This window comes from Cryptotermes secundus, unplaced genomic scaffold, assembly GCF_002891405.2.
Source record: "Cryptotermes secundus unplaced genomic scaffold, Csec_1.0 scaffold181, whole genome shotgun sequence".
Classification (NCBI taxonomy): domain Eukaryota; kingdom Metazoa; phylum Arthropoda; class Insecta; order Blattodea; family Kalotermitidae; genus Cryptotermes; species Cryptotermes secundus.
The window spans coordinates 1,789,631-1,803,205 of NW_019723906.1; the positions used below are offsets into that span (position 1 = coordinate 1,789,631).

A 13,575-nucleotide genomic window follows, 5' to 3' on the forward strand; every position below is an offset into this window, starting at 1 on the left:
GGATTAGAAGGACGCTGCAGACAAAACGGTTGTAAAAGTAATCAGAAGGATTTCGATATTCCGTTTAGTCGTTTCGTACTGGTTATATGAAGTAGAGACCTTGCATTGCAGCTACATAGCAACACTTCCTACTCGTCTGAACGGCCTGAACTTATCACAACTATACGCACTGTTAGCAAATATGAGTACGCGAGGCAGCAACTCGCTCTTCGCGCTGAAGCGAACCGTCAGTTAGTGACGAGCAAATGCCGTGAGTGGTTGAGGCATAATAAAACGACAATGTGCGTTCCAGCCGCCAGCCAGCTGACAGCTAGGAGGTGAGCCTGCAAATATCGGAATGCTGCTGTGCGCTGTTATTGCTAACAAATATGTGTATACACATTTCAGAACGTTGACCCTTAAACCTACGCAACTGTATGTAAAGCAAGTCAGATAGAACCATCCTCATTGATAGCTGTACAGACTTCGACTGACCGAATTAAACATTTGAACAGAAACTTTCAAGACGTAAAAGTTTGTGACGATGGTATATTAACACAATTCTTGTATTTTGGGACATTACCCGTCTCCTTGTTTTTTTTTTAATTTAAAACATGTTTCGGAGATTGGATTCTGTTTCCTTCTTCAGGTAAACACAAAAGTTTTCAGATAACTTCCAGGTCCTTTGGTCCTCGATCCTAAGGTGACGAGGAAGGATAACATGTGATGTAGGTAACGGATCGTGTTAACTTACTGCGTAGAGGTTGACAGGGTACAAGGTGGAAGCCAAGGGGTCTGTACAGGTCCGGTTGCAGAACAGAACCTGAAACCTTCAGCACCCATTATGGCTGGTTAGGCCGATTCATTAATTTCTTCTGTAATCGCTTATTATTTCCTTTATTAATCGGCTAAGATGCATGGTCATACGTCATTAAATCGTTAAATTTAAGAATGACAATTTCAGCTTCACACATTGTATGCAGCTCCTTTGATAACTTCCATGTTCAATGTACCAATTTGTGTGTTTCTTATTGTTCACTATTTTTATAACTTGTAGGCCTTCCTCCGAACTTATTAAAAATGGAAGCTCTCCCTATCGGTTTCATCCCCTACCCCACACACAAGGCATAAATTGTGTTTTGGCACACTGGACTAAGGAAAATTTCTTGAGTTATAGAAAAAGTAGGCTAAATCCAGTGGTGTCAGTCACCCGAAGAGCCGTCACCGCTTTCGTAGAACCAGTTATGACACACTGGTCAACCAGTTCCTAAGAAGCATTTAAAAGCTGAAATATAAATCGAAATTTCAATATACTGAATAGATAAATTACCGACACACACACACACAAGGAATATGCAAGCATTAAGGTTTTCAGGGCAGTAACTGATCACATTGCGGTCTTCTGGGAAATTTTGCAATTTTTTTTATTAGTCACTGAATTTGTTATTGAAGGGAAACTTCTGTTTTGAAGACCATCAGATGTCAATTAAAGCGGTCACCAAAGAAGTTTATACTGGATGTCGCAATGCAATGGCTAATGTCCCTTCTTAGTATTCGGGAGTTCGGGTCCGAATCTCGGACCGGAAGCAGGTCAGCTTGAGTGTTATCGTGGTTTTCCTCAGTTAAACCAGGCAAATGTAAAAGGAATACATAAAATAGGCTACATGCACTTCTCTCCACATTCGTTCACGACCCATCCTACTGTTTGACTCATACAGTTAAAAAACGGCCCTTGAAGAAACCAATAATCTATAAATGAATTCTCAGAAAAGCTCATGATACAAATGTAGTTACGTGATATAAAATAATCTTATTAACGGATATAACTTTTATTTTAATTGCTTTGTGTCATACATTCAAGGAAAAAGTGTCTATCCAGTGTACCGAACAAGTTTGTTTAACGGAAACGCGAGGAGGTTTCAGTCTTCTCCGAGTTCAACATTCATGACTGACATTTCTTGGCATTTCCTTCAGCAGTTTCGATATAATACACTGTAACAGACTACGACTGCCTACTTTAAAATCGTTACCTATTAATGATTATAATCATTAATAGGTAACGATTTTAAAGTAGAGAAATAATTATTTCTCTCATCTCATTTGAAACTACACAGCCTCGTCTGTTAAAGCATTGTCGTTAAATAACCATAGAATTAACAGTCTGTTAAGTAAGATTTGAGGCTTTCACGGCGGTGACTATGAAGAAAGCAGTCTTCTGGGATTTGGCACCGTGTATATGTGGTGTTAACCGACGTTTCGGAGGAACGTATCGCCTCCATCTTCAGGGTAGAAGAAAAAGTATAAGAAATCTGCAAGCGACAAGACCGTGAGAACGGTAACGTCGGTTAACACCACATATACACGGTGCCAAATCCCAGAAGACTGCTTTCTTCACAGTCTGTTAAGTGTTTGTATATTTACTGTGAAGTCTAAAATTTGTGACGGAGGTGTATTTCCTTAAGTGACACATATTTTGGACATTTTAAATCGCCTAATTTTTATTTAAAAACACGAAGATTCGGAAAATGGGTCTGTTTCCATCTATCTATGGCGCAGAAGCCCTTTATTGGGCCTTGGCCTCTTTTCAGTTTCTTAAGTCTGTACACGGTCGGCAGGGCTCCTTGGACGGGGGATCAGATCGTCGCAAGGTCGCTACCCTTGCACAGGACAACACAAACACAGAATAAACACACACACAGACATCCATGCCTTGAGAGGGACTCGAACCCACGGTCCCATCTTTCGAGCGGGCGAAGACTGTTCATGCCTTAGACCCTGTGATCGGCGGTTCAGCTTCCACCATTAAATAAAAAAATATGAAAGGATAGAGATTAACTGAAGGGGTTTACATAGTGGTAACCTCTTCCGGCTGTCTTAACTCAGGTCCTCGTATTTCGTGATTTTCATGAGTCTCCTCCCCCGCCCCAGGAAAACGCCGGGATAATATCTCATTCAGGCCACGACCGCTTCCTTCCAAATGCTTTCCAAGTCAACATTCATATGTGACCATACCATTCGACGCTATATGGCCTAACTAATGGCAGTGTCATGAAGCAACCCGCCAGGAAGATGGAGATTTGGGCCTAACAGAGTAGGTTTCATACATTTACCTGACGACGGAAGCAGATCCAGTTTACGAAACGTTGTGTATGGGTGTGTGTTTCTTTACCAAAGTGGAGACGATGGCATACGTATGTCCCACATACGAGTCGGCTTAATTCGTGCTTCTGGTTGGTTGGGTCAATAAACGAGCACTAACACACCATCACCTGTAAAGTCTGTTTAGTGCTATAACAAGATACACATTTCCACTTCCGTTCAGTATTGAGCTATGAGTCTAATATAGTACATAAATATTGTAGTTTGTGTGTTGAAGAAGCATCAGTCCTATACATTTAATTTTCCTCTAATATCCATTTTTTTTTTTTGGTAGCATGTCATAAATACATATGACGTCAGCCACACGTAGTCATTTGAGTTATACAACATCTTGCGTAATAACGCAAACGCGAGAATGGTTACTTGACAGTCAAAACGCATCTTGGGAAACTCCGTTTGCATTCTGTGACGTCACTCCTGTATTTTAATTAAAAGAAAACTTGATAAAAGAGGTAAAATTGTCCCTGTAACAGGCCGTGGAGTCGCATAGAGTTGTGGGATGTCGAGGCTTCCACAATTTCTAAACAGTACGATCACAGATGGTCGTGAGGTTGTCAGCGTTAAGCGTCGGCCGCCCTTTAGCCCCAGAAAGATTCCTGATACTCATTTCTGTTAGAGACTGAGTCGACCCAAGGGCCATAATGCCCCTGGAAGGATTATGTCAACTGAAAAATTCAGTGACCTCATCGGGAATCGAACCCGTGACAGTCCGGCTTATAGCATAGTGCCTCAACAAACTACGCTACCGAATGTCACCTGAAGGGATACGTTTTAAATTTGGATTACCCAACAGTCCCACTTGTGGAAGGAGCCTGGGAAACAAGAAACAGCCCCATATATCCTGTGTGATTGCGCTGCTATGACTTACTAGGTGACTACCCAGACACCCGTATAAGTAAGGTACTGAACTTTGCTCGAAGTGTGGGATTGATGGGGGATGATCAGATGATCGCTGATGGTCGCGCTGTATGGGCTGGTGTGATCCACCCCATACTTATTATTTCATGTGGCTTGCACGCAGTAACGTAGTTGGTTGAGGCACTGTGCTACAAGCCGGAAGGTCGCGGGTCCAAGTCCCGATGAGGTCATTGGATTTTTTCAATTGACTTAATCCTTCCAGCCGCACTATGGCCCTGGGGTCGACTCGGCCTCTAACGGAAATGAGTACCAAGAATATTCCAAGGGCGGCCGGCGCGTAGGGCTGACAAACTTGCCGCCATCTATGAGCCGATTGTCTAGAAAATGTGGGAACCTCTACGTCTCACAACGCTATGGGCCTCCACGGCCCGTTACAGGGATACCTTTACTTACTTATGGCTTGACCTGCTCAGGTTAGAAGCCAAACGAAAGAGAAGCAGAATATTTCAGTTCATCATCGTTGGAAATCTCCTCTTCCAGCGGATATTTGCATTGGGTGTGAATATGAAATTGTCACTTGAGGAAGGTGCGAAGGGTTCAGGGACGCATTTAAGGGGGAGCGACCGAGGCGGTCACCCGCGGGGCCTTCACAAAACAGACATAGAATCCACATATTATGTTGAAACATTTAGGTCTCTAAAATCAAGAAAATTATTTTGTTTTTAGTTAGTTAGTGTTATAAGAAATAAGGGCAACAAAATGGTAACTATCGTAGTCTTGAATTTATTGTTACTGATAAGGGCCTCCGCATTTCGATTGCTTCGGGGCGTCCGCATCAGTAAATTCGGTCCTGGAACCACAGGGCAAGTGTTAAGAGCGTCCAGTATTTCGAACGTGAAATGCGAGTATGTATGGTGTTAGATATGCCTTTTGCGTGCAATTCATGAAGGTGACTCAGTGTCCAATGTTTTGAACGTGAAATGCGAGTATGCCTTTTGTGTGTAATTCATGAAGGTGACTGAGTGTCCAGTATTTCGAACGTGAAATGCGAGTATGTATGGTGTTAGATACGAGCATGCCTTTTGCGTGTAATTCATGAAGGTGACTGAGTGTCCAGTGTTTTGAATGTGAAATGCAAGTATGCCTTTTGCGTGTAATTCATGGAGGTGACTGAGTGTCCAATGTTTTGATCGTGAAATGCGAGCGTGTATGGTGTTAGATATGCCTTTTGCGTGCAATTCATGAAGGTCACTTTATCTAGTAAGCAAAGAGGACAACCGCTCAGGGCCTCATGATTGTAGAGCCCCCCCCCCTTACATCACTAGCGTCGATATACCTATCATGTGCTTAAACTTTCCGAAACTTCGAATATCTCAGGGATACCCACATGAACTATTTAGTCTATAGGCATAATATGTTAAAATTTCAATTCAAGAAAAATTTTTAGGTGGTGTGTTTCAGCCTTTTCGTATTATTTCCGCTTTTGTCAATATAAATAAATTGTAATGTATTTTTTTTAAATAGGGGCTCAAGATTGTACTTTGCCCAGAGCCAACTACTATTGCCTCACAGTGACCATGAAAACCACATCTTCTTTTTCCATTCCAGATCCTAGTGCTGAATTCATCTTGAATTCTAAATTCTGTCTTAGATTCATTTTGCTTTTCAGACACCCAAAAGCGGGAGCCCCAGCGACACTGCACTCCCTGACAGGTTGCATAACGCGGGTTAACACGGCACCAAAATGATCCTAATTGGCAGTGAAAATTACTGAAATATATATTTACCGTATTTAATTTCCATAAGTTTATTTCAGACATATTTGTTTACTTCTTACGTCAGATGATTTCAAGTTTTGTAATAGTTCATCAGAATGTAATTTGCTTTGAAAAATTCATCTTCTCATAATGCATATTTCAAACATGCCTTAATTTTATTAACCATTTTCTAAGTGTTTGGGGCGACACAAGTTCTATTCATAGCTTTCAGCAAATTTTAGCATAGTTAAACATGTCACATCAAAAATATCACGGGCCTGAGCGATTCATTAGAAAATACAAAATGTGGGCTATACATGTACAAGACATCCAGCATATAACAATTTTCCATTCTCCGTCAGTAATTTTTCTCTTGCCACGAAAGAGTGAGGGCTGTTTCTTGGGTTATGGCAGATTAGCTTTAGATGTGACAGAGGCTCGAATGAGAGGAATACATGATCGTGATTGTCATGTCGGTAGGGATTTGTAAGCATCGATAGGGGCTAGAGAAAACAGTGGAAACCTTCAGTTAGTACAGTCGGCAATTTTACCGCGGACCTGAAGATCATTCTGCTCACACTGTTTCAAATCTAGAGAGTTACTGCTGCATCTACCTTTAGATTTACCAATATACAAGGGAGAGTCAGTAAACAGGTCACATATTTAAGCAAAATAGCTATAGTCGCTGTAGTGGACTTAATAGGTTTTCTGTGTGTATCACTAGGTAGTAGCACAGTCCAGCTTCATGACACTTTAAGTAACAGAAGCGCATGCGCAGGTTCAGAGACTGGTTTTAATAGTCAAAATGGCGACCGTGCTTGAGGATTGTACTACCGAAGAGCAACGTTCTGTTGTGCGTGTTTTTTTTTTGTGGACAAAAGGATTCAATGCCAAGGATATTCATAAATAAATATTTCCTGTTGAACGTGGGAAGTATTTGTCGTGTAAAGCGGTTCATAGCTGGGTTAAAAAATGTGGCAAACGATTCGCTGATGACGAAGAGGTTGAAACAGAGGTACGGAAGGAGCTGAAGTAACAGTCAAAGGACTTCTGTGTTGCGGGTTTTGGCGCACTGGTAAAGCGATGTGACAAGTGTATCAGTGTTGATGGAGGATATGTCGAGAAATAAATGTCTTCTTTCAGGGTCGAATATCACATGTTTTACGGTTTATATAAATTTGTGACCTATTTACTGACTCTCTCTCTCTCTCATATGATTCTACACTATTTCGGTTTTCTTATGCCTTCAAATAACAACACTGTATATGATATTGTGGCATGTCCACCGAAAGGCGGAATCGTTTAACCAGCAGAGAATGATGTTCTCTGTGAGTCCACACCGATAGTGACGTCATACAACAGCGGAGGAACTGTTGGAAGCAGTGTTCTCTGTGAATCCGTGCAGAGGCTATATCCGGAGAATCGGAACGTATCTAGAGTCTTGAGTGTTAAGAGTTGTTTAACTGAGAGAGTGAGTTCTTACCAGGTACTACACGAGGTCTTGGCTGGATTTAGTGATCTGAACGAAACGTGTGTTGGACAGAGTGGTTTTTATGGACTTCACTTTACGTAGTGTGTTAACGGGCAACTCCCGCTTGGCTAAACTGGTATCGGCGAAGTTTGCCGCCCGGCCGCAGTTATGAGCAGTGCTGTGCGAAACAACAGAACAAGCAGCGAATCAGAGTGTACACCAAGATGGCGGACGTCGCCGACACGGGCTTCCGGAAATACCAGAGACAGAAGCTATCATCGCTGAAATCTCAATGCCATATCATAAAAAAAAACAGAAGTAGTTTATGTAGTACAACAAGTACAACAAATGCTCAGTGACAGTGAAATCCCTGCCGAAAGCACATCTGCTAAAGTGGGGGCAAAACTCTGAGAGGACCACTATTGTGAACAGTGCGGAGAACAGAGAAAACTTTTGCAAATTTCTAGATGGGAAGCCGATTTTTAGCGCTCTTTACGGCATTTACACGGTAACACTGAATGAACTGAAGACCGTCCTGAAGATGAGTGCACAGGCAGGAAAAACTGGAAGAATGAACAAAACCTCATTGGAATCAACGGCCCAGGATGAAGACTTCCGGGAAGTAAAGAGACGCAAGAGACATTCCTCTAATAATACCTCACAGACAGCTAATAATTCGATTAAATCAGTCCCAGCATCCACAGCTGTCAAGCTGCCTCCAAGAGCAGGGATAAGTCGCAACTTCTTCGCTCCTCTCAGAGCTGCTGACATGGACAAGGAGACTGCTGGATCAGAGAAGGCACTACCGGAGCAGGAGGCTCCCAGAAAATCACGTAGGCCGCCACCAAGTCTAGAGAAAGTTTGCAGGCAGACGGAGCACTCCGAGTCTGAGGCTGTTGTGAGACAGTGGCCCCCGATGGAGGCATGGGAGGCGGAGCAGCCCCCATTGTTGTTAATCGTTGCGTAGCAACGCCGAGTGAGTTGTGAGATAAACGCCAGCGAAGCGAGGACCGGAGCTGAGGGAGCTACGGCGTTGTAAGCCGTTACCAGACAACCGGTTAAGACACAGCAGACTGAGGACTTACTGTGTGCTGTAGTGAACTGTAGTGTGTGTGAACTAGCGATAGCGCTGTGGTTACTTATTGTTACGACCTACAAGAGTTCAATAAATCCAATTACCACTCCAGACCCCCTCTATAATCAGTTATCACGTGATAGTATTTTGAAATAACGACAAATTGTGATAGCTTAATGTCGAGCTCCGGCGTAATGTTATTACTACGTACTATGAAGTTTGACTGTACATAGTGGATGCTGAGTAAATGGGAATTAGCGGTGCAAACGACAGAAATGTCAACTGCGAAATTTGTAATTTCGAATACAGCAAAACAACAGTTCCGAAATGAAAGTAATTCATATGAAAGCTCAGATGGACGTGGGTGTCGGCGACCGAGATATCTAATCGCGGGTTTCATAATGCATATGTTCATGTTTCGATATCTCGTGATAATTTGGCGCAGAGCAGCAACTTAAGTGACATTATGCTCTTGAATGTATACAAATAATACAAAAGGTGCCTCTATAGTAGTCGCAATTAGAGTCCAGATGTTTGAAAAGAGTAGTAATGTTTAGGAGTTGAGGTTCTCACAGCGGTTATTATGAAAAGTTCAGTTTTCTGGGATGTAACACCGTGTAGACTATAAAAATTAGAATATACAAAACTATAATTTTGCCCGTGGTTCTATATGTGTGTGAAACTTGGTCTCTGACATAAAGGGAGGAACATAGACTGAGGGTGTTTGAGAACAGGGTGTTGAGGAGAATATTTGGACCGAAGAGAGATGAAGTGACGGGAGGTTGGAGAAAACTGCATAATATAGAGCTTAATAACTTGTACACTTCTTCAATTATAATTAGAATGATGAAGTCAAAGATGATGAGATTGGCAGGGCATGTAGCACGAAAGGGGACGTAGAGGAATGCATAGAGGATATTGGTGGGAAAGCCAGAAGGAAAGATACCACTAGGAAGACCAAGACGTGGAATGGTAGATAATATTAAAATGGATCTTAGAGAGACAGGATGGGGTGGTATGGGCTGGACCGATCTGACTTAGGATAGTGACCAGTGGAGGGCTCTTGTGAAGACGGTAATGAACCTTTGGGTACCGTAAAATGCTGGGAATTTCTTGAGTAGCTGCATAATTGGCGGCTTCTCAAGAAGGGCTCATCTCCATGAAGTTCGCTAGTTAGTAGTGTGGTGAACGTTAACGACGTTTCAGACAATCATATCGCGTCTATATTCAGGGTTTAGAATATTTTTTATTGCTGGTGGGGTGGGACTAAGTCCCTTGTACTGCGGCCACTTCTGACCTATTGTACCAGCCCCAGATGATAGGTGAAGGTGATTGTGGAGCAATTGGTGGAATGAAGATTGGCAGGGGAAACCGAAGTACTCGGAGAAAACCTGTCCCAGCGCCACTTTGTCCACCATGAATCCCACTTGACCAGACACGGAATCGAACCCGGGCCGCCGCGGTGGGAAGCCAGCGACTAACCGCTTGAGCTATGGCGCGGCCCCGGGTTTAGAGTAAGTCGAGTAAGAAATCAGCATGAAGCAGGCAGCGAACAGAGCCTGCCGCTTTCAACTAAATTATTGAAAGACTAATCCTGCTTCAGTTTGTCATATTTGCGAGATTAACCGGCATTGAAGTAAATCCATCCTTATTTAAGAAGACTTTCCGTTAGTATTCATTGTCTAGGCGCAATGATTCTCAAAGTCTTTGAGTCTTATATTCCCCGATACATTTACATAAACAGCTGGATACCAAGGGGGAAGGAACAAGCAAAAACAGCTTGAAAAATCTACAACTTAGATTCTTTAATGCTCTTCTAGTACGAGGTCAAGACACTCGTAAATTTATCCATGTACTTAATTAATTAAGCACCAACTCCATAAAGATACATGAGACACAGGAGGAATAGTTCCACCATTCTTAACCTCGGCACTAGGTGGAGGTGGGTGGCCAGCTTCACACCCTTGCCAATCCCCGAGGAAGCAGCTCCCGGTACCCACTATACAGGAGGCTGGGTTGGTCCTAGAACCGGTCTGGACACGACGGAGAAGGAAAGACTCTTTTGCTCCTGCCAGGAGTCGAAACCTAATTCCTCTGTCGTCCAGCCCATAGCCTATTCGCTATATCGACTGAGCTGTTCTGGTTCCCAATCTTATGTAACTGCTCAGCAGTCACGTCAGTCTCCTATTCAGTGGGTACCGGGGGCGCTTTCCTCGGGGGTGAAACGGTAGGGGCGTGAAGCTGACCACTCACTCCAATCTAGTGCCGAGGTCAAGAGCGGATGAGTTGTACCTCCACTTCCCGAATATGTCCTCGTGGTTTGAGGCTTCATTAATTAAGCATAGGCATGACTGTACCTTTTTCATTTTACTTGTCGATAGCCCAGTCGGTATAGCGACTGGCTACGGGCTGGACGACCGAAGGGTCGGATTTCGAATCCCGGTAGGGTCAAGAATTTTCTCTTCTCCACGATACCCAGACGGGCTCTGGGGCCCACCCAACTTCCTATCCAGTGGGTACCGAGGCTCTTTCTCCGGGGCTAAAGAGGCCAGGGCGTGAAACTGACCACTCACCTCCAGCTAGTACCGAGGTCAAGAAAATGTGGATCTATACATCCACTCTCCCATACGTGCTTAATTAGTTAAGCACAGGGACAACTTTACCTTTCTTTTACTTGTCATATGTACAAGTATATTCTGAGCAGATTCGACGCAATAATAACAGTCACAGATAACAGTCTTCAGTAGGAATTCTGAAAACGGCGGCTTACGTATGTTCCCTCTGCCAGGCTGCTTTGCTGCTCGTAGGGGTACCAGTACCACAATCTGAGAAACGCTGCTCTGGGAAACATGTATTTAATCGTATATAACGGGTTTGGCCGGTCACGGTAGCCGAGCGGTCTAAGGCATGTACTGTCGTCGCTCGCTTGGAAACCGGGATCGTGGGTTCGAATCCCACTCAGGGCATGGATGCTTAGTTTGTGTGTGTGCGTTTTTCTGTGTTTGTGTACAGGTGGAGGCCTTGCGACGAGCTGATCACCCGCCCAAGGAGTCCTACCGAATGTGTAAGATCTAGAAGAACCGAAGTGAACGGAGAAGTTCATGGAGGTAGGCCTAGGCCCACTGGGGCTGTAGTGCCAAGAAAAAAAAACTGGGTTTGAGGTTGTCACACCGGTAATTATGGATATATGCAGTATAGTCCTGTGAAAGTAAACTAACTTTTCGGAGGAACATTTACCCCCTATCTTCAGGATCGAAGAATACTAGAAACAAGAAGGCAAAATGAAACAGACAGGGCTGTAGGGGAGAACCTCAAATCCAACTTTGCTATAGGCCTTAGTGTAGTTTTGTTTGGTCTGAATGTTGAAGTTTTATCAGCACAAATGCAGAACACAAGTATTGTAATCGCAGTGAGTTATATTCGATAGAGATAATGGGTAGACCTATGTATGAAGTGACGCGCCGATATTTCTGAATTGTAGACACTGGTCTGTGTTATGTGAATTTTAAGGTAGGGAAGTTTCGCGACGTCCCGCTGTATATCTGTGCACTACAGAACTGTGTTAATTCGGCGAGTTTACAATTGAAATTATATTCAAGCATGAAAGCCATCCTTGCTCAAGGAAAACCGCAGGTCAGTAAAAACTAGGTTCACTGCATTTAAGTTTACTTTCCTTATTCCACAGTGAAATGTCTGTTCATACGGTGGCCATATTCACTGGAACAGATATTAATAAAAATATGAACAAGGTATATCTTTCAGAGGGATGTTGCCTTTTAATCTTCTCCCTCCAAAATTATGTTGATTTCGGGGTAAAATGTGGAAGGAAGCCAAATTTGAGACATTACCCAGGCATTTACCTGGAGGGACTAACGAAAACCACGGAATACCTCAGTCATGATATTCTGTATCCCTGCCGAGATACGAACCGGACACCACGCGAATAAAAGCCAGAAGCGTTATCGCTTCAGTCAGCTCACTTATTCGACTGAAGAAGTTGGAAAGAACACGAACAGCCTCAGATGGGATAGCCCAATGCCCGGCCAAGATTCGAATCGAGTACCTCCAAAATACAAAATTATAGTGTTAACTGCTACACAGAAATGAACGATCATTAGACTGGTGCTCTTAAATATTCTAATCGTCATTGGGACAATAGACACAAAGCCCATTATTATGCCTCGCATTTCACGCGCAATTCTTCTTCTGTTTTCTTTTTATGTATAACTTAACGGCGTTACATCCATTGAGAATTCAACGGGACTCCTCGTCAGTCGTTACATAAGTTTAGTACTGTTAACTTCCCTTTCTTTCTCACTTATTCCTTTCTAGTTCTACATATTACCGAATCATACGTCGCGGTCGATGTTTGAAGCAATCTCCCACTAATAACAGTCACAAATAGTTAATAGTAAACTGTCTGTTTTGTTTAATATACAGAGTTAGCCTAAAAGAAATAGACAGTTTAAATGATTCGTGTTCGTGAAACTTACACGCGCAGCCCAAAAAGGCCGACAGCACGTGCAAGTTCCACAAAAGACTGTGCGGAATATCTTGCGTAAACGTTCAGGAATGTTCCCTTACCGTTGCAATTATTGCAGAACCTCCCTGAAAACGACGAAACCCTCCGTCACTCATTCTGTATGCACATGCAGCAGCCTAATGAAGGAAGTACTGATTTCTTTAGCCGGCAGTTTTCGGTGACGAATCAACGTTCCACATTAGCGGTACGGTGAACATACACAACGTTCGTATATGGGGAACTGAAAACCCGAGAGCCCTAGTAGAGCATGTGAGGGATTCACCTAAAGTGAACGGTTTTTATGCTGTATCCCGTAAAAAGGTGTACCCATGTAAACTTCAGGGCGTACTTTTCAAACCATGTAAGTATCTCGGCCATGCTATTAAAACTCTTCTTTCTGTAAGACTTTGAAAGTGTCTATTTCTTTTAGGCTAACGTTGTACTATACTTCACATACCCCCATCAAGATATTACCTTCTTCTTCTTCTTCTTCTTCTATGGCGCAACAGCCCGATGTCGGGCCTTGGCCTTCCTTATCAAACCCCTCCATTCCTCTCTATCCTGCGCTACTCTCTTCCAGTTCCTTACGCCCATTAACTTCTTTGCATCTTCTTCCACCGCATCAGTCCATCTAGTTCTTGGTTTCCCAGCACGTCTCCTACCACCTATTGTACTGTATAATATTTTCTTTGGGATACGCTCCTTAGCCATTCTCTGTACATGCCCAGCCCATTGCAATCTTTTAAGCTTTATC

The 13,575-nt window shown here is 43.2% G+C and overlaps 1 protein-coding gene across 2 annotated transcripts in view; it reads left to right on the forward strand.

The window, feature by feature from the left end:
* The first annotated feature begins 214 nt into the window (after positions 1–214).
* Positions 215–13,575, forward strand: part of LOC111861992 — a 34,392-nt gene continuing 21,031 nt past the window's right edge. Inside the window, exon 1 of one of the 2 annotated variants that reach the window (XM_023847007.2) lies at positions 215–317. The gene's annotated coding sequence lies outside the window, so the exon portion shown is untranslated. The remainder of the gene's footprint in view (positions 318–13,575) is intronic. The other variant, XM_023847008.1, reaches the window with a different exon arrangement.